The sequence below is a fragment of the Anolis carolinensis genome, chromosome 1 (genome assembly GCF_035594765.1).
Source record: "Anolis carolinensis isolate JA03-04 chromosome 1, rAnoCar3.1.pri, whole genome shotgun sequence".
Lineage (NCBI taxonomy): Eukaryota > Metazoa > Chordata > Lepidosauria > Squamata > Dactyloidae > Anolis > Anolis carolinensis.
The window spans coordinates 272,287,989-272,309,889 of record NC_085841.1 but is presented as its reverse complement, the minus strand read 5'-3'; the positions used below and the strand labels follow the sequence as shown (position 1 = coordinate 272,309,889).

The 21,901-nt window shown below is 37.8% G+C and overlaps 1 protein-coding gene across 3 annotated transcripts in view; it reads left to right on the top strand.

Annotated features, from left to right (window-relative positions):
* The first annotated feature begins 392 nt into the window (after nucleotides 1-392).
* Nucleotides 393-21,901, top strand: part of insc (INSC spindle orientation adaptor protein) — a 167,990-nt gene continuing 146,481 nt past the window's right edge. For 2 of the 3 annotated variants that reach the window (XM_062967675.1, XM_062967677.1), the window contains exon 1: nucleotides 393-827. The gene's annotated coding sequence lies outside the window, so the exon portion shown is untranslated. Of the gene's footprint in view, nucleotides 828-6,855; nucleotides 7,073-21,901 lie in introns of those variants that run through there. The other variant, XM_062967676.1, reaches the window with a different exon arrangement.

Below are 21,901 nucleotides of genomic sequence, written 5' to 3'. Positions count from 1 at the left end.
ATCAACATTACTGGTGCTGCTGGTAAAGCCTTGGTTTCTAGACTCCCCCATCCAGAAATAACACACAATAGCCAGATGGTGATATGCAGGTGGATGTGGAACTATTGCTCTTGAATTCTTTGCCTCCCACCCTTGCAACTTTGTGGGGATTTCTCATGCTCTAAAGATAGAGATTTAGTTTGCTAAGATTGAGAGATACACATAAACAAAATAGGTGATCTTTGAGCTTGTCTATTTGTACGCAACATTATTGAAATAATCGAACCTCGCAGTTTATAAATGATGGTAGTTTAACATTTGTTATTCAATTGCATTCCCAGATACTTCTTCCAGTTCCTCACATCTGGCAATTAACTTGAGTGTAAGCAGTTTTGGTCCTACCGGCTCTTGGAAAGAAATACACCCTTATTTATCTTGCTTTTTAAATGTGCTCTGTTCCTTTACTCTAGACTGGGTTAACCTTACCAGAGGCTTTAATTACATTTCTCCTCCTCAAACTGACCACCATAAAAATCCAAGCCCTTGCCACAAATCTGTAGAAATGTTTCCACTGCAATGGGAGACAAAAATAGAATAATTCCATGTCTTTTTGGATGAATGCCTAGCTGAAACTATGCAGTGTTTGACTGACAGGAGGATGTAGTCTTCTCAGAAAGCCTGTAAAAAATTGTAATGCATGTAGTCTGTACGAATATTCAGGCAAGTGGAGGAAGAGTTGCATGCACTGTTTAACCTCTGTCTTTGTTGCTTTTGTCTGATCTTCTGCATCAATCAATTACAGAATATTCTTGGCTGCATATTCCCAGAGCACATCATCCTATCAAAGGGTGAGTATTTTCTTGTTTGTTTTTCAGTGGAGTGCCTACTCACAGTTCTTCGAAGTTTAAAACAATGTACAGCCAAGTAGCATATAAAAACTCTATGAATTGCTTTGGCAATAAAACACACTCTTCCAGAATATTGTAGTTGTCTAAAAACCTAATGCATTTTTCTGTTGAGCTTTGGCTATTCAGTAACAGTTCTCCGCTATTCATTAACTTTCAGCCAAGTAGAAAGATTTGTTACAAAAAGTTTTGTTGGTACTTTCCCACGGAGTCTTCTATTTTTCCACTGCTCCCTGTGCTTTCATCTTCTGCCTAGACTCGGGTGACAGAAGGAAACGTATGCATAAAACCCACAGCAAATGAGTTCTTCAAAAAATGAATGTCATTGAATTTTCCCCATCACAAATATTTCTTGCCTTAGAGATATAAGAATTTCCAAACAACAACAACAACAACAACAACAACAACTTTATTTTTGTATACCGCCTCCATCTCCCTTAAGGGATTTGGTGTGGCTTACATGGGAACACTTCCCTTTCTTCTAGGTTATAAGGTGAAATAAGGAATACAGTTTCTGTCCCTTTAATGGTTTTGTAAATCAGAATTTTATCACTTGAAACACCCTCCTCTTCTTCTTGTGAGCCTTTAAACCCTATTTGATTTATGATGACTCCAAGGCAACCCTATCACATCCCATTAAAGGGACAGCAGCCTTGCTCCTTATTTCATTGCTAAACCTTCTCTTCTGGCCACATCCCCAGTGATATATGTATATTTAAGCTTATTTCCTTGGTATGCATATGTATGTATGTATGTATGTATGTATGTATGTATGTATGTGTACATGTCTCTTTCTTCCCCCCGCCCCCCACATTGTATATCATGATAGATTTAACTTCATAGTACTGGCAAACATGTTAAAAACACAACAAAGTTGGCTGGGAGAGTAAGGGGCAATATTTGCTTTTGAATGATAGAATAAAAAATAGAATGAAAAACCAAATCAAGAAATATTATGAATGAGGGGTATCACCATCCTTTATAGTTTCTAACTTGTCTACTCATTTTGATAATGTTGCTAACTTAAAAAACAAAACAAAACATTTTACAGCACTATGTCCTACCTACCTCTCAGTGCTGATATATATTGTTTAAAGATCCTTAATAGTATTGTTGCCTGATTTCTCTTTACAAGTTGAGTATTCCTTGTCTAAAATGCTTGGAACCAGAAATGCTTTGTCTTTCAGATTTTGGAATACCTGTATTTGCATATATGTACATAATGAAATGTCTTGAGAATGGGACCCAAATTTAAACATGACATTCATTTGTGTTATATATACACATAAATATACTATGAAGGGAATTTTATGGAATATGTAAAACAATTTTGTGTATTCATCAGAAAGCAAAGGTGTCACTATCTCAGCCACCCATATGGACAAGTTTAGATTTTTGAGTATTTTGGATTTCAGAATTCCACATAAGGGATGCCCAGCCCATACCACGACACCAACCAGTAACTTTGTTTGTGTGGGAAAGGCATGCCTGACTTGTATTGTTTTTCTGGCAATCCAAATATGCCAATCTTTGCCTATACATCCAATTTAGTGTAATTTTTGCTGACAAGCTATGGCAGTGAAAACGGAAGTTGTACACATGGCATGTTTCAGAAGTTGCCGAAACCTGTGAAATTTGTTTAAAAAAATGAGGATAATTCACAGAGAAAAAAAGTATTGATTTTTTTGTCACAGAAAGGAGAGAAAAGTGAATATGCTGATAAACTTGATAGCATATCTTGATAGCATTAAATGGAAATGGCTTGGTTGAAATTAAGGACCTTATCACACAAACTGTGGAAAATGCTTTTTAAGTGGGCAACCCATGGTTTAAGAAGGCTTGATGAGGACTGTATGCATACTGGACACATACCCTCCCCATCACACCTGCTTCTCCTTTCATATCTGATAAAATAATGTGCCTTTGACTTATTTAATGGTATAATGACACTCCTCCCAATCTGTCAATTTGTCAGAGTCGAGACTCCAAATGTGGCAGCGCCTCCTGCCTTTTGTCTGTCCCTCAGTGTCTTCTTCCCTCCATGTGCCTTTTTGTCTGTCCCCTGAACATGTGTGTCTTCGTGAGCAGGCTCCTATTGGAAGATATAGTTTTCCATATAGATTGGGCCCAAGCTGCTGGTAGAGAGGGAGCCAACTCTGCCTCATGAGTGAGAGATTTCTCCAGCCTGGAAGCAGTAGCCAAGACGTTCTCTCAAATGGTTCTGTGATGGTAGTGTAACTGAGAGAAAGCCTTTTCACAAGGATCTTAAAACTTGGATATGCTCATATTGAGAGTTATCTTTCATATAGACTGGATCCAAACGGTATACGTCATAGCCAGCACTATGACTTTGGCCACAAAGGCTGGATTTGATATGCATGGCCAGAGTGCTGGACTTGTGCAGATTCATTCTCTCATGTCTACACAGAATGGCACAAAACTAGAAAGCTTTATGTGAAAATGTATCTAAAAAGAACAAAAAAAAAAGCTAGACATAGTAATTAAATAAATAATGTAACATTCTTCTTATCAACATGTGCAACTCAAACATGAGCCCCATCTATACTGCCATATAATGCAGTTTAACTGCATTGAACTGCATTATATGAATCTACGTTGCCATATAATGCAGTTAAATGGCATTGTGAAACTGCATTACATGGCAGTGTAGATGGGGCTCATGTTTAAGTTGCACATGTTGATAAGAAGAATGTTACATTATTGATTTAATTACTATTTCTAGGGAGAGCACCACAAAAGGGAGGATGAAAAAACTGACCAACTGCAGGCTAATTGATAAAAAAGAACATGAGGCTAAGATCAAACATTGGAAAATGATATGAATATATGCTATGCCTAGAAAGACATTCAAACTTAAAACTACTGAGTGTAGGCATGCTACTTCTAAGCTGTTATAGGGTCAATCATGACATGTACATGTTCCAGTAGACCCATTTTGAAATGTGTCTCCAAAGTCCCTTGAAAACCTCCATATGTATACAATTTTCAGTTAGAGCTAGTATCTACTAGAAGTGAAATATTTTGAGTGCGTCTTACCTTTAAGAGCTACTGACCTCATGAAAAGATTAATAACCACTATTAATGAATTATAAAAACAGGATTCTATGATTTTCTGTTATTATACTTATGACCTGTAAAATATTATTCTACTACCAGAGCCAGACTGGCATACATAATCAGTAGCTCTGAAATAGTTTTTGGTTCCTGTGCCATTTGTTACCATGGCAAATCATCACATCAATAAACAGAATTTGGACTCTTAACATTTTTGGGCTGGTGTGGCCAGGGCTACTGCAGATAAGAACTGGGGAACGTCATATGTAAAATTGCTTTTAAATTGTACTTTTAAATATATTCCCTCTAATTATGCTGATGTGTCATGTGTCATTAATGCTATCATTTTAGTTGTTGTATTTCTGCTTTTTATCAATTGTTTAAGAATGCATAGCATTAACCAAATTATTTTACTATAAAATTCAAATATTGAATTAGCATATTTGAGTTCTGTATAGCAGTTGATTATCATAAACTGCTGCAGCTCTCGTATGCTTCTGTCAAGAGTGGATAATTTGATTCATTACTGGTAGCTCAAATTTTAATGTGCAACAATTGTTATATTGTTTTGGGTTGTTAGAAAATAGCTTTCTAGATAGCAATGAATATAACATCTTAATGCAGCAGTCATAAAAACAAAACAAGAATAGAGCCTTTTAGTTCTGAATCTGGGAGAGGGGTTGTCTTTTTTTGTTAGTAACAAAAGTGGAATTGAGATTTGAGCATATCTGAGATTGTATGAAAACATTCCATTGAATGTTTCCATGGCTACATATGGTAACCTGTACAATAGCAGGCTATGTGCATGGATACAGTCCATCCTCTATTCAGATAAACTCTTTTTCTCATAATTACAGGAAGAAACAAAGTGAAACACATAAATGAGAAAAGCCTCTGAGAGCTTGACCCTGCTTGATGGTTTACCAAAGAATGACTTAGGCATGGTTTGTACAGAGTCCGGGTTCATAGGTTACTTAAGGGATTTGTGTGAGGAGAGGCAGCAATAATCTTCCTATTGACTATATGAGAAATATAAAGTACAAATTGGCCAATCAAGTAGAGGCCAAATTCCAAATTTCTTCTCTCCCTGTCCCCATTTTCACTGATCATTTAATGCATCTTTAAGCTATCTCTAAAATAAGCTGGCCAGACTACACATGTCTCAAAAGTGCACATGAATAAACGTTAAGCCCAGTAATCTGACACAAGTGAAGTTTGAAATGAAGCCCTTAATGTCCATCAGTGTGTTGTAGTAAAAACCACAACACATGGTGAAATCTGTTCTGCAGAATATTACTTGCTGTGTGGACACCCAAAGCGCTCCACTGATGTGCACATGCGTATTACATAGAAGGTAGTTCTCTGCATTCTATGCAAATTCCTCAAAACCCAAATACTGGGTTTTGAGATCAGCCTCTGCATGTATGTAATCACCACCCAGGCCCCAAACTGCTTCTAGAGTTTACAATCTAACCATTTGTACAGCAAAGCCACTTTCTCCAATTTCAGTTTCAAGCTGACTTAAGTAGTCAATGTAGATGTGCCCTTTCTGAGAAAAATCATATGTTAATATGATTTAATATCTCTGTTAATATCAGGTAGATGCAAAAATATCAGCTAACTGAGAAAATTGAATACAGTAATCATGTGCTTGCAGAGTGCAATGCTTTGCCACTATTATTTGCAGTTGCTTTGCAGTTGCTTTGCAGTTGCTTTCCCATGGAAAGCAATGTACAAACACCAAGGACTTTCCAAGCTCCTTGGCCATTTAGTGGCATATGGTAGGTGTTTGACTACCATACGTATAGTAGGGAGAAGTCAGCAGCTGCTCTTCCACTCTCCTTCTGTCCCCTAAATGCATGTCAGAGTAGGCTTCAGAACCTGGATGCTGCCTTTTGGTGAGAATTTCATAAGAATGTACTGAGTATCTCTTCCCCAGAGCTCTCCATTGACATATGCTGGCATGGCCCCAAATTATGACTGTCCATGTCAACAACAGGATTAAAGCCATTGTCACCATAGTGGTCATTAGGTATTGGGGATGTGTGGGCTTGAAGTTGATTTGAAGATACACCAGAACAAAACTTACAAATTTACTGTCTCATTCATCAATGATTTAGAACACTGCTTCTTAAACCATAGGTCCTGACAAAAATGTTGGGGTCCCTTTAGCACAATGTTGGGCTCACCAACATTGGCAACAATAAAACACCATCTGACATTTACACAAATCTGTTAGCAACAACAAACGGTGTTTACAGTGATTTCTGAAGAAACTGCTTCAGCCATACTTCATAAAAAATTCTGTTTAGCAAGCTTGCAAAGACTTATTTATTATCAGCAAATGCTTGTTTTTATGCTTATTTTATATACCTATGTAACTGGGATCACATAAAACCTCTTGGGCGGAAGGGGGTTGTGAGTGGAAAAAGTTTAAGAAGATGATCTAGAGATTATGTGGCCAAGTTTCCAAGAAATATTACAAAATTCAGGATCGTGAAACCTCAAGTAGTCTATGTTGAAAGGAAAAAACTTGCAAATAAGAAAAAGACACTTTTATCTATACATCAAAGAAGTGGTTATACAAACCATCCATGTTAACATTTTAAAAACTTATAAATCATATTGAGAAATTAGGAAATGGCAGAACCACAAGTTTTGAACTTGCAGAAGCTGTGCAGATAGTGAAGTGAGCTTTCAAAAGAGCATAAAACTGCTAAAACTCTAGGACAAAAATCAATAAAAGACACAATATCTTTCTTTGAAATTGTCAAGCAAACAAAAGGACCTCTTTAAAAACCCCAAACCCCTGTTTTCTCTCTCTCTTTCCTGCCTGTCTTCGTTTAATTCCTTAGTTTCCCTGACCTGCACCTTTTGTGACTTGCTCGCTGGAATCCTCAAGGGAGGATCAGTATCGGATCTAATAAGCTTGCTGTTACTTTACACCAGCCGGAAAGTAAATGTTTCATCTGTTAAATTGGCAAATAGAATATGTTTTTTCTATCACCCTCATTATTCTTCTAGAAGAAAAATGCTTTTGCTTTGATGTGACTGTGTTTGCTGATAAAATGGATCCAACGCCACGGAAGTGTCTTGAATGAAGACTGTCTTATGTAAGGCTTTTCTCATTCTTTATTTAGCCATTTATACTGAAATATGATCAGATGAACACTGCCTGGGCTGCTAGCAATGGAAGCTGTAGGCTGTGAAATTCTTAAAGCTGTAAGACCTTGACTATAGCACCACTAAGGAACGTGCTATGAATTGGACTCCTGTGGGGGCAAATAATATGTTATGATCTATACAATAGCATTTATCTCTAGTTTGTTTGTTAGTGTGGGGCACAGGTCTACTCTTGAAAACTTTATTTTTAATTGACATTAATGCCAGCAGACATTGATCGATAGTTTGTTGGTTTCTGTTTCGATTTTTGTTTGCTTCTTCCTTTTCATTTCCTTTCACTTTATACACAAGTCTATATTCAGAGTCTGAAAATCTGTTTTCTTTGGAACAAAAGTATGCAGATTTTGTAAAAGTATATGCTGGCTTTTCAATAGCGTAATCATTAGGTGTAATGTTTCTAGTTTCTAGTCACAGAATAAGCAAAATACTTTTGGCAAAGTGTTTAGGATTCACAGAAGGATGCAAATGCCTATTCTTGAAACGTTCAAGAACAAATTCCTATTATGTAATATGTTTTAAGAACATTTGTTGTGTGTACTTTGTTTATACCTCATAATAATGGAGAGGCAGAGGGATTCTTCTGAGGAATGATCACACATGGCTCAAAACAAAAAGAAGCAGGGCGACCACTTAAACATAATGAAACATAAGGAAATGCACCATCAAAAAGTGGGACAATATGGTATGATTCCTGTTTCTGTGACACTGATATCGATGGTTTCACTTATCCATGTCCAACGAAATATGCATTTTTAGGCAGTTTCTGGGTGCAATCACCTATAAAGCCCTATTTGGTTCAGGTCCAGGCTATTTGGCAGATTGTATCTCTCTGTACAAATCTATCTGGATCCTAAGATCCCCAGGAGAGGACCTTCTCTCAGTTTCACACCATTGCAGTCTAGGTTGGTGGGAACGAGATGGCGGCCCTTCTTTCTCAGGGGCTGCCCCTCCACACTGGAACTCCCTGCCCAGAGAAGCCAGAGAAGCCCACTCCCTGTTGTCCATCTGGTGGCAGGCTAAAACCATTTTAATCAGACAGGCTATTAAAGAATGGCCAACATAGCTCATTTCCAACTACACAAGAGCTGTAGAAATTGTTGCCCACAAATGCTGACTACAAGTGGTGTCACATTACTTTTGGTGCAACCAAAACATTTATGCAGGCTAGGGGAGTTGGTTCTATTCCCTGCAAAGCCGCCCACCGTGGAAGCATCTCTATAGCTTTTGAAAGACATTGTCCCCCAGCTCTAACCAACGGTGCCTGGAAATGAGGTTGAGATTTTCTGTGTGCAGAACACAAAATTTAATATTGGGTTTTGGTCCTTGTTGAAAAAAGCCCAGAAAATGGAATTTCATGCTAATTATTCCAGGAAGTGCTGTGGTGGCACAGCGGGTTAAACCACTAAGCTGCAGAACTTGCTGACTGGAAGGCTGCCAGTTCAAATTTGGGGTACCGGTGAACTCCCATTGTTAGCCCCAGCTTCTACCAACCTAGCAGTTCAAAAACATAACAAATGTGAGTAGATCTATAGGTACTGCTTTGGCAGGAAGGTAATGGCACTCCATACAGTCATGCCGGCCACATGAGGGGTCTACGGATAACACTGGCTCTTCGGCTTAGAAATGGAGATGAGCACCACTCCCCAGAGTCAGACTCGACTGGACTTAATGTCAAGGGGAAACCTTTACATTTACCTTTCATTCCAGGTGGAAATAATCAATTATTATGATTTGACAAAAATAATTAAAGTATTTCAGTGTTATGGGGTAATGTGCCATTTTCTGTTTTCTTCAACAGTAAATATTTGGGTGCTAATTTTATGATTATGGAAGAGAGTAGTCTACTGGATAAAGGCTATATTTAGCTTTAACCAGAGGAATCCAATTTATCTTGGCTACTTAGGAAGTCAACATATCTATAGAACACTTTAGTAAATTTGATTCTGTTCTGTTTTGTTGATTTGGCATTTCACTGTATCAAGTTGGAAACCTGTACGCTTTGACTAAGCTTCAGACAAAAAGAATTAGCATAACTCTAGTCTAGTGTGGAATATTTTTAAGTGAAATACCCGGATAGTCTCATGTGATGCAAATATGCGAAATTGAACTGCTTGCATGTACTTTGCACAAGTTCAATTTTAAAAATTAATTTTCGAGCTATATTATAAACCACTATATTTTATAATATGAAAAGCAAGACATTTTCTTTCTTATTGTACTGTACGAAGCTAGCCTTCACATGAAACTTGTGTGATGATCTCTTAAACTGGATCTCGGAGTAGATTTATTTTAGATGGTAACAGCCAGAATCCCTTAGCCAACATAGACAATGTTCATACTAGCTGTGAAATTTTGCAACTTATGGTCCAAAACATATATTTTCTAAGATCTTCTAACAAATTTAGTTGATATAGAATTAGATGGTTTGGGTATATTTGTGATAGTTTCTTAAGTTCTTTAGTCATTGAATAGTATTGATTGATGCTTGATATTTTCAAAGATGCGTGCAATGCGTGAAATCTATTTGGTCATGGTCTGGTGCTCTCTATTTATATAGTGCCATCAATGTACATGGCATTTTACAAGTAAAACAATCAAAAACAGCGGGTTCTGACACAGGCATATAATTGCACCTCTTTAGTTGCTGGATAACAAATCAAGTAACAATTATTCTCTGAATAACATTATTTAGGTTTGGAAATGGTTTTGTATCATAGTGGATTTGAGCACTCATGTCTGTAATAATCAATTTATGTAAATTGATAGAGCTCTAGGACCACCTGAGACCATCCAGTTGCAAATGCTTCCAAGCTAGAGGTTTATTGGTGGGTGAAACTCTGGACCGTAGCTATATTTCTGCCCTCAACTTCATCAAAATCCCCCATGACCTTTTTTTAGTCAACAAAATAGATGAATAGTAAAAGTCACAATTCACTTCTATAATAATTGTAATCCCTTGGATTTTTAAACATTTTTTCCTTTAAAATCTCATTTTTCTTTCCAAGAAACCCCCGTGATATAAGTAGGAAATGATTTGAAGACCTATAACAATATTAGCATTCAAAATCTTCTGCATCAAATTATGTATTTGTATCCAAATGTTCTTAGTCGTTCCACAAGTCTGTCACATATAGTAAAATATCCCCATCTGGTGCTCCTATTTACAACATATATTAGAAACACCTGTTTGCCTTTTGACCAGTTTGTTTTTTGTAGTCAAATACCAATCATACATCATTTTATAGACATTCTCCTTCAGATCATAACATTATGATTACCTTTGGACCACATCTGGTTGTGAAGCTGCCCTGAATCTCTCCCCCCCCCCCCCCCCGGGGGTGAGAAGGACGGGATACAAATGTATGAAATAAAGCATCCCAGAGGCTTTGTACCTTTTGCCATTTCCTTCCTCTGAAATATACCCCATAGCATCTGATATTCATTGGTGGTCTCCCATCCAAGTACTAATCAGGACTAATCCTAATTAACTTCCAAGACGGGGTTAGGTGCCTTTAAAGTATTTACAGGCTACCGGACAGATAGCATGCTATATTTTTTGCATATTTGTAATAACACACCACAAATTACCCGGATAGCTAACATGTGTCATGTAATCACATCTTTTTGATCTCTTTTCACTTAGACAAACTGTAGAACATCGCCATATTTAGTTCATGGCTTGTCAGGTACAAGTAGCTAATTACACACAATTATTTCCTTTTTGGAACAAGTGAAACATAACTAAATTATATAATTAAATAATGATTAAAACTTAACTTGTTTCATCCAAGGTAGTGATTTCTCACCCCTGCCCCAAAGTCAAGGTGTTATACTCTTTTTAAAACCTCTTCCCATCCATGTGCTTCATGGGATTTGCAAATAATAAAGTTAGAAAAAGCTGGCACCTGAAAGCAGAAAAGAATAATCCCTGATTTATGAGGTCACGAGTTTGCTCTTTAATTTCTTTAGTGACAAGAAATCTGCATCTGGTGCTTAGAATTCCAAGCAATGTGTTTCACCAGCCTTTGCTTTGTGACATTCTGTTTTCCTAGTGATTTCTGTACAGTGCTAAACTCAGAACATTTACAGATGGATTTGGATGTAAGAGACCTGGAACAAGAATAAATACCTTCTAAGATGCTCAGGGGGGCTGCAAATCCCCAAGCCCTTTGCCCACATGTACAAAAACATTTTGCTTATGTCCAACATGTACGGCAAAAGACTCATCAATCTTGGTGAAAGGCCGCCTGAGAAAATGATTCTATGAACGGAATATTATATATTCTACCCTGTAGAGATGTTAAACTGAATGGATTCTATAATATTTGACAGAACATTTGAGGCTGATATTTTTAAGGCCTTGCTAAGAGTGTATATCAGGATGTTGAATGAATGTCTTAACGGCAGGACTACCTCTAAGTCTTCCTCTAAATCTGATTTCTTTTAAAAGTCCTGGAAAGAGCAGAGATGGTAAATCAGAGTCAGGAAAGTGATTTCACAAAGTCATTATATTTATCATTCTGAGACCCTCAAAAGTAAATAGTTACTATATGGTTGTGGATTTAAGAAAATCATGTTAAAGTAACTTTCTATTTCTCACAAGTAACTAAAATATCTACTTTCCAGTTACATAAATAAAGGTAGCTCTACGATTGTGCTGTGGTTACAAAACTCCACTTCACTTCAGTTCTGACTCAAATAGAACAGTCCAGGATATTTCTCCCCCTTCCCCATACCAATTTTTAAAATTTGGTTCTGTACAAAAAGAATGGACTTTTGTGATACCTTTAAGATTATCCAATTTATTTCAGCATTAACTTCCATGAACTCTATCTTGAAGGTGGATTAGAATCTATGGGTGCATCTATACTGTCAAATTAATGTCGTTTGACACAATGAACTGTCATGGCTTAATCTGGAATCAAGGATTTTTAGTTTGCTGAGATACCAGTTCTCTTTGTCAGAGAAGACCTTGTATAACTACAAATCCCATGATTCTATAGTTTTGAGCCATGTCAATTAAAGAGTTTTCAAATTGCATTAATTTGACAGTGTAGATGCAACCCATGAAAACTGGTGCTGAAATAAATGTAGTCTTAAAGATGCCACAAGATTGCTTTTCAATTCATTTTGTACTAGGATGTTTGGTTTAATAATGTGGATTAAGAAGATTGGCCAGCTTAAAATAAAGGATATTTATTTTGATCATTTGAAAGTAATTTTTATAATAAAGTTTTAAAATGCAATTGCAGCCTGTGAACAATCTGTGTAACTAAATTTCCTCTAATTTCCTTTATTATGTTGCATAAAAAACATTCCTACTTTTAAACAGACACAAACTATGTTATGCTGCAAATTCACATATTTAACCTGAGCATATTGTAATGATTCTAGATCCTCTTTGCTGCATCCTAAATGTTGTTTTTAATCCCATCCAGATGTGAGCTAATGAATCAATAGTTAAATTGTAAGACAACATTTATGTAAAAACCATTGATTCAATGAGTTGCACTTGGAATATTAGAGATAAATCCATATCTTTTAAATTTACCCTTTGAATATTCTGGATTTTGTTCTCCATTTTCACCCTAATTAATCATGTGGCCCTTTAAATAAGCATGGAAGAATTCTTGCTTGGATTATCCATTTGGTTATTTCTTTGAACTGTAAATTTAGGCCAGATCTTAGCCTGGAACTTAATTGGCTGGACACCTTAAAATGATTTCATGTCAATAGCTCAGCTATTTTTAGATTAGATTCAATTTTTACTGCCTGCATGTACATCTCTTAATTAACCTTGTGTTACCAGTACAGTAAGTCATACACATTCCACCTATGCCTGCACATTTATGATAACTTATTCATTACATAATAAAGGATCAGATTCTCATTTAAGGCATGACAAACAGGGTGGAGAAATGTTGACTTGCACTCAGTGAAGATCTTGCTTACATGTATAAGTTCCAATGAGAAGGATGAAACACATTATTTCCTCCAGTTATATTACACAGAAAGCTATAAGGCAGGAATGGATATTCTAAATGTGGGGAGGGAAAAAGGAAATTTAATCTAGGATCCTTGGGCTTTCATTCCAACAATGACAACTTAAACTAATCTGTTGTTTGCATTAAACTGAATGCGATGCTAAGGGATGTTGCAATAGTTTATGGCCCCCATCACCGTGAAACTGATGTACGTGGTTTCACTTATCCAGTTTCTATGAGTTGCATAGGGCTTCCTATATAAGATACTCTCTTTTCTATTTTCATCCCATTGAAAATAACAAGGTTAGCTATTAGCCATAATTGCAAGTTTTCACCTGAAGTTTGGGAATATATCCTTCATGAATATCAGGGCAGGGTGTATGTGTGTGTTGTGCTATAGTTTTCTTAATAAAACACCACAGATGAATATTTTTATATTGATGCTATTCTCTCAGTGCTTTCACACACACACATCTATCTCATAGATTGAGAAACAGAATGGAACCCTAGGTCTGTCAAACAAGAATGCCCCAATAGCTTCTCTGACCTTGTCATTCCAGGAAATAACAATACCACCAAATCTAATGTAGCATGAGGAATGCCAGCTGAAAGTATGCAAATTTATTGAGAGATTGAGCAACACCAATAGAGACACATCCCCTAGGTAGGTCATTTACCAAGACCACCAAAATAATCTTCATCTCCTAGACAGGCCTCAGCCAGATCGAAATGAACTTAAACAATTCATATCACCCTGAAGTTGGCATTCTGACAGTGTTCATACCCTGCCCCAAAATTGAATATTAAAATGTGTTAACAGTTATCCACACTAAAACTCTTTGCTTTGTTTTCTCACCCATAGTCATAGTGTTGGAAGATACTACAAGGGCCACCTACTCCAACCTCTTGCCATGTAGGAATATATTAATCTAACCCCTCCAAGCCATTTTATGAACAATGAACAATCTCACATACCTCACTTTTCCAAGGATTTTGCACATTTAAGTACACTTTCATGGATCATTTAGATGTATACATGTTTGAGCAAATTCATAGGATCCTACGTTGTATCTCCAAATGGTGAGTCTTAGTTGATTGATACATATACGTAAAATGGCAGGTAGCACCTCGTCTAATTCAAGAGACTTTCAAACTTTACCAGAGAGCTTTACACCATGAAGGGAAATACACAGAGGAAGTGATGCAAAACTCCTAATGAATTATGCATTGCTAATTGTTTGTTTTAGGCTTTTGTCCCCAAAGCCTAATGTGAAAGATGGAATTAGTTATGGTCAATTTAAAAAGTAAAGTGCAGGTGGTAATGAGGAAGCCAGCATCTACAATTGGGTGCCATATAAAACTTTTCCTGTCATGTTTAGTTGAGAGGGGAAGGAGCAAACATCTCTATGGTTGTAGAAAGGGCTGGAAGCTTTGTGAGATTGGGGTGCATAGTAGTTTCAATGTCAGTGGGATGCTGAACCCACAACAGCCTTTAATTCAAAACTTTGAAGGAATTATCCAAGGTGCTGAACTTGTATGGTCACTGTCACATCACAGTCAATCCTTTCACTAGGCTACCATTACCCATGCTAAGAATATACAAAATAATATCTCAAGAATGAGGAAGAGGTATGGGTAAGTAACTAGAAAATATCAAATGCTTGCATTTATCCAGCCTAAGTTACAAAGCACCTATGTATGGAGAAGATAAGTCAAACAAATGCATAAAAAAATAAAGCAGAATGAAGAGGCTTTGGTCCTTCAGATATTTTGGGTTACAACTCACACTACCTTACCTTTTGTCAGGGAACTGGCATCCTGACTGATTGATGAGTCAGGTCTCACCTCTGCTCACCTGTCAGACCACTTCAGCAACAGCGAAAGTGGCACCGACAAAGAATGACAGTCGATCTTATCTGTTGAACCCAGCAGCACTAAAGACTTTATTTACACTAATATTTACAATTCTAATAACCAAAGCTGTCTGGACACATCTTGCCTCCGCAAAATCAAATCATGTAGCTTCCTCTGTCTCTCTCTGAGTCCATTATCAGTGAACTGAAGCACCTTCCCTGCATTCCACAGTCCATGACATATCTTCCTGTCACATAGCACAAATGGAAGTCTTAGTCCTTTGCTCTTCTAGCCATCAATCAGGGTTCGCTGTAATTAACCTCTTGACTGCTAGAATGCTTGACGGAACGAATACACACACTTTCACAGCCACAATAGATTAAACATTTAACTACAATACCACAAAAACAGTAACACCTTTGACTTTGATGCATTGGGTTCATAGGAACTGAAGTCCACAAACATCTGTTGAGCTAGTGGTTTGCTATATCTGTTATCGCTTATTGTGATGGCTTCCTATGCAGCTGTATGATTCAGATATTTATTTCATTTTTAACCCATCTCTTTGATTATTTTTCTCTTGTATTTTTTTTCCAATCTATTCTTCATCCATCTAATGTGGCCTTTAGTAGATTCATCAGATGCCCTGATTTCCAGACTACTTGTACACTGCGGGGAACTTTTTACAAGACTTGCCCAACACTTTATCAAATTGAGTCAGTTTGTCAGTTGTGGTGACACCTTCCCTTTTTTCATTTCATTATGTCATTTTCCCAAACATATTCTAGTCAATTCTCTTCCATATACAGTGGTAATCCTCTGTTGTCATCTTTTTTCCCTTATTGAAAAGTCCAAGAAATCAGCTGACAACTTGACTTGACAAGTAAAAACAATAGCAGCAGCAAAGCAGCAGACACTCAATTTGTTGTTTGTTCCAAGATTCCCCTCGCCCTCCAACAAATCTTGCCAAGAAAACACTGTGATAGGTTGGTTTTAGGATTGGCATAAGTTGGAAAAGACCTGAAAGCACACAACAACAAAGTATAAATATTCAAATAATCACTTTGGTTAAACTATCTTGTAAATGAAATGCTTACATGCTTAAATTCTTGATTTAAGTCCTGCAAGGGTCTATTTTATCCCCCATGCTATTTAACATCTACATGAAACCGCTGGGAGAGGTCATCCGGAGTTTTGGAGGGTGTTGCCATCTCTACGCAGATGACACGCAAATCCACTACGCGTTTCCATCTAATTCCAAGGAAGCCCCTCGGATGCTGAACCAGTGCCTGGCTGCTGTGGCGGACTGGATGAGGGGGAACAAGCTGAGAATCAATCCTGACAAGACAGAGGCCCTCCTGGTCAGTCGCTCGTCGGATCGGGGTATTGGGTGGCAACCTGTGCTGGACGGGGTTGCACTCCCCCTGAAATCACAGGTCTGCAGTTTGGGGGTCCTCCTGGACTCAGCGTTGACACTTGAGGTGCAGGTGTCGGCGGTGGCCGGGAGGGCCTTTGCACAACTCAAACTTGTGCGCCAACTGCGACCATACCTCGTGAAGTCTGACTTGACCACGGTGGTCCATGCCTTAGTTACCTCTAGACTGGACTACTGTAATGCGCTCTACGTGAGGGCTTCCCTTGAAGACGGCCCGGAAATTACAATTGGTCCAACGCTCGGCTGCCAGATTAATAACGGGGGCAAGTTACAGGGAGAGATCTACTCCCTTATTTAAAGAGCTCCACTGGCTGCCGTTCATCTTCCGGTCCCAATTCAAGGTGCAGACCATCACTTATAAAGCCCTAAACGGTTTGGGACCCACCTACCTTCGTGACCGTATCTCCCACTATAAACCTGCCCGATCTCTCTGATCATCTGGGGAGGCCCTCCTTACGCCACTTCCTATAACCCAGTCCCGCTTTGTGGGTACTAGGGAGAGGGCCTTTTCTGCTGTGGCCCCTCAACTATGGAACTCACTGCCCATTGAGATTAGGCAAGCTCCCACTCTGTTAGCTTTAAAAAAAGATTTAAAAACATGGCTCTTCCGCTGTGCTTTTGGAGAGTAACTGTTTTTATTCTTCTTTTGCGCCTCTCCAACATCTTTCCTCTAGTTGGTTCCACTTTCGTATACCCCTGCTCCCCGTGGTCTCCATTCCCTTTATCTTTCTCACCCGAGTTTTAATTTTTGTATTCATGCGGCCGGCCCTGTTTTTACTGTTTTTGTGATTTGCGTTGTAGTGTATATTGTATATTATTATTTACTGTATCGTTTATTGCTCTATATTATGTTGTATTTATACTTGTTATATTGTCTTGCTCTGGGCATGGCCCCATGTAAGCCACCCCGAGTCCCCGCCGGGGAGATGGTGGCGGGGTATAAATAAAGTATTATTATTATTATTATTATTATTATTATTATTATTTTAACCTAAGTTTAAGATTAAGCTTGTGGACAATGACAATAGGAAAGAAACAAATATCTGTCATTTCTTTTTTTAAAAACCCTGCTCATTCTTCACATTTTAGGAGCCCAAGTAAAGGATCATTGCTGTTACTGGATTATTTTGATCCTACTTCTTTGAAACAATAGGTTCTAAAACAAGAGTTCCACATCAAATGACAGAGCTTAACAAATGATGTGTAATAGTGCCAGGAAAATTATGTGGGAAGGCTTTCTCTTTCAGTGGTCCTCTATTATATTTGTTTAATGTGTTTTCCCATACATTCCTTCTATTGTAAACTTTTCCTATTGCATGTATTATTGAAGAAGGGATCTTAAGGTTGGATGCCAGTAACCATATGAAATGAATTTTTCAGTAGGTCTTTGTTATGAGGTTAAACTGTGTGCATTAAAGATTAATAGGCCTCTGTGCTAATTCTGTAACATGGACTAACATATGCTTCTTTTTATGATGCCAGGAAATAAAATTGTTGTTATTATTTGCTTTCAGGTCACTTTTGAGTTACAATGACTCTAAGGCTAATTTCTCATTGGACTTTCTTGGCATGATTTGTTCAGAGGGAATTTGCCATTGCTTTCCTCTGAGGATGAGAGTGTGTGACTTACTCAAGGTTATCCAGGGGCTTTCCATACGCTAGTGGGGATTCAAGCCCTGGTTTCCAGCATCCTGTTCCAATACGCAAACTATGACGCCATGCTGGCTTCTATGTCCACATGAAAGAACAACATAGGCCCATGCTTGGAAAATTGATTACAGTTTCCTCTAACAAGCCTTGATTATACTAACTGTCGGATTCTGTGATTTATAGTCTAAAAGAAAAGGTAACTTTTTCAAACATTGGTACAGGATATGGAGTAGTAGTAAACAAATCTCTATTTCATTATGGCCTAAAACACAACATTTTTTCTATCTGACTCATCCTTAACTGTAGGGGACAAATCATGCATGTTGTCCTTTTATACCTGGCACTGTTAACACATGGTGGGCGCCTCCATGTCTGTTTTTCTGTGTCTAACTAAAATTCATCTATAATTGTTGTGTGGTTACAAACTAGCTCTCAAGGGAAATTGCCATGTTTGAGGCAGCCCACAGAAACTCCTTAATGAAAGAGAGAGGTTGGCTTCTGGAGGGAAACTTTTGGCATTTTGTAGGTAACAGGCTTCAAACCTAAGATAGATGAGTTTGTATTAATCATTCTTAGTTTAGGTGGAAACTCAGTGCCAGACTTGGAGACATTAATTGTACCTTTGAGTTTAATGCACACTGATTCAACTGGGAGCTGATAAATGATGGGTCTGGACACACATAAAAAAGAGAATGTAGCCCTTATCTCACTTGCAGCAACCAAGAGGAAAAGATCCCTCCTTTTTCCCCTTTACTTTGGTTGGAAATATCTATAGGTTTCAGTTTGAAAACTGAATTGCCTTGAATAGTGTAAGAAGGCTTAAATCCCATTTGATACATGCTACGCCACAGTGGTTCTCAACCTGGGGTTCCCAGATGTTTTTGGTCTACAACTCCCAGAAATCCTAGCCAGTTTACCAGCTTTTAGGATTTCTGAGAGTTGAAGGTCAAAAACATCTGGGTACCTCAGGTTGAGAACCACTGTGCTATGATGTCAGTAATAATTAGCTAACTGAACTGATGCTATACACACTGTTCTAGGAAATGCTATGGCTAAAGTGTGGAAATATCCCACTATGCTTCTATACTTCCTAGTCTACAGGGTAAGGCAAGCTCCCTTATATGTTGTCAGGAGCTACATTTCCATCATTCACATTTTAAGTTATGTGGATCCAGACTTATAAAAAAAATGCTGGTTCTAGACTTACATATTTATGGATGAAGGCAGACTCTCATTCAGAGCTTCCTTTAAACTCTCTAAATTTGTTAAAGTTCCAACAAGAGAGAATATATAACAGTGGTTTTAAAATTAAACTAACACCAACATGTGCAAATGGAAGATTTCTAAGAACAACTCATCACAACAACTTTCCAATATTGTGTTGTCTGTGTGGACAAAGATATACAGTGTTACCTCACTTCACAGTTCACTTTTTGCAGACTCTCTGTTTCACGGTTTTTCAATAAACTCTAAAAGAGTATTATAAATCATAAAAAATTACAATTTACAGCCTAAGGAAGGGATGAAGAAGAAGCCAAAGGGAGAGAAAAGGAGCCCAAGCGGCAATGGGAGGGGAAGAACACATGATTGGTTGATAAAGACTTAAAATAGTGTATACCTACTAAAATAATGTATAAATATTAAAATAAATATAGCATCCCTACTTCGCGGATTTTCACTTATTGCGGGTGGTCCTGGAACCTAACCCCCGCGATAAGCGAGGAAACACTGTAATACACTTCTCTGTGTTGTATCTTTGCTCTCCAAAGCAAAGACAAAGGAAAGCCTAAAGAGAAAAGTAGTGCTTCAGGAGCTGGGCAGATCCCCAAAATAAAAGAAAAAAAAATCAAACTAATCTATAACTTTAGATCAGGAGTCCTCAAACTTTTAAAGCAGAGGGCCGGTCCACGGTCCCTCAGAATGTTTGGGGGGGCCGGACTATAGTTTGAAAAAATATATGAACAAATTCCTATACACACTGTACATGTCTCATTTGTAGTGCAATACAATATTTAAAAATACGAGGGTTAAATGAAAAGTAATGCCTCCACCTTCGTTACTTCGGTTTGGATGGGAATATTTTAATAAATCAAACGCAGAAATACGTAGAACTAAGGGGACCATATTTGAGGCTAAGACCTACAGTTTAAGAAGCAGTGTGATGTCATTTCCTGCATTTGTCTGCCACTATACATAGCTGAATCATTTGAGAACAGTAAAGGGACATATACAAGAGAATACAATTGCAAAATCCTGGAATAGGGACAGGGAGAAAAAGAGTGTGTGTGAGAGAACTAAGGTTTCAGTTTCCTTCTTTTTGGCATTTTTTTTGATGAGGGATAGTTCTAATGAAGAAGCTCAAATGGCATCCTATATTTAACATCGTATGTCATTAAATGCTGAATCTGTTTCAATTTACTTTAGTCTCAAGCCAAAGATAAGCAAATTATGCTCTATATATTCTCATATCATGATGAGATGTGATAAGGTGATTCAGATCACAGAACAACAATGTGAGGAGTGAATGGCTGCAACCCATATGGACCGTCTGTTAGTTTCTCCTATTAATCTTTTGATAGTTTCTTCTATTAATCTCTTGTTAGTTTCTCCTATTAATCTCTAGGAAAGCCTGTCACTGAGATTAATTCAAGTGATATGGCTAGAATCTCCCAAAGGTAACATTTGCTGAAGGTACATAGAGTTGCTGCAGCATTTTCAGGCAAACAAGTAGTTGTAAGTAATAACCATTTATATTTTAACTCTCTGGGGTTTCTTTTGTGGCCGTGGGAGGACAATATCGAAGAATCCAACTTTTAAGCTTAGACTGACTTACCTAGCAGGAACCCCTCTATGAGCTTACTTCCAAAAAGAAAGATATAGAATTGTGTGGTTATGAGGTCAGGAAAGTCAAACTGCTTTGACGGTTCACAAATCTGGATGTGGAGCAATTTCCATAACATTTTGAGATTTGCTTTGAATGAGGCTTTCCTACCGTCATGTTCTTATAAGTGACGTAGGGTAGTCTGGTCTTGAGGGTAACAATAGAATAACAGAGCATAGCTTGGAGACCTATTTTCAGTTTTTGAAATCTCTTTGAATGGCAACTATTCATCCTAACCCTTCTATTATTTTGACCTTGTATATATGAAACTTATTCCATGAGTATCATGGTCTATCACTCTTTTAAGATGGCCCCACTCCATTTCATCTTGATTATAACTCAAAGGGCCCTTGTTGACCTGACTGGCTTTGGAGTAGAAATGGTGTTTAAAATGTCTGTGTACATGTCATCATTTTAATGATAAGTTTTTTAGAATGCTCTCCATTTTCCCATTCCATCCCAGTTCTTTCTGTAACATCAGAATTTCTGCTTTGTATTTGAAAATGTCATTGTGGTTGAACCCCACCCACAGACACCACTTGCTTGCCTTGTTTCTTGAGCAGACAGGATGTTCCTACTTTAATGGTTTTGTGAGGTCTGGAACAGACTTGCCTAATCCATTATGGCAAGCAAGCTTCCCATAGTGAAAAATTCCATTAATAAGAACTTTACTCATTCTGAATAAAATGATCAGCAGAATTATATCCTTTGGCTGTGAAGTCTTCTTTTCAACAGCTGTGGTGGTGTGCTGTTGTGGCGCTATAAGATATTTTGCCAAAAATGCTGACAAGCACAGTTCTTTCCAGTAATATCCTCTTAGCAGCTGACTATGTGCTCTTTTATCTATTGGCATTCATTCTTCCGACATGTCAACCAGCATGCAAAAGGAGCTGTCTAATTGTTCTTTGTGGTATTCCTTGGGCTGGGCCTTTCAATGGAATGAGGGCTGGACTGC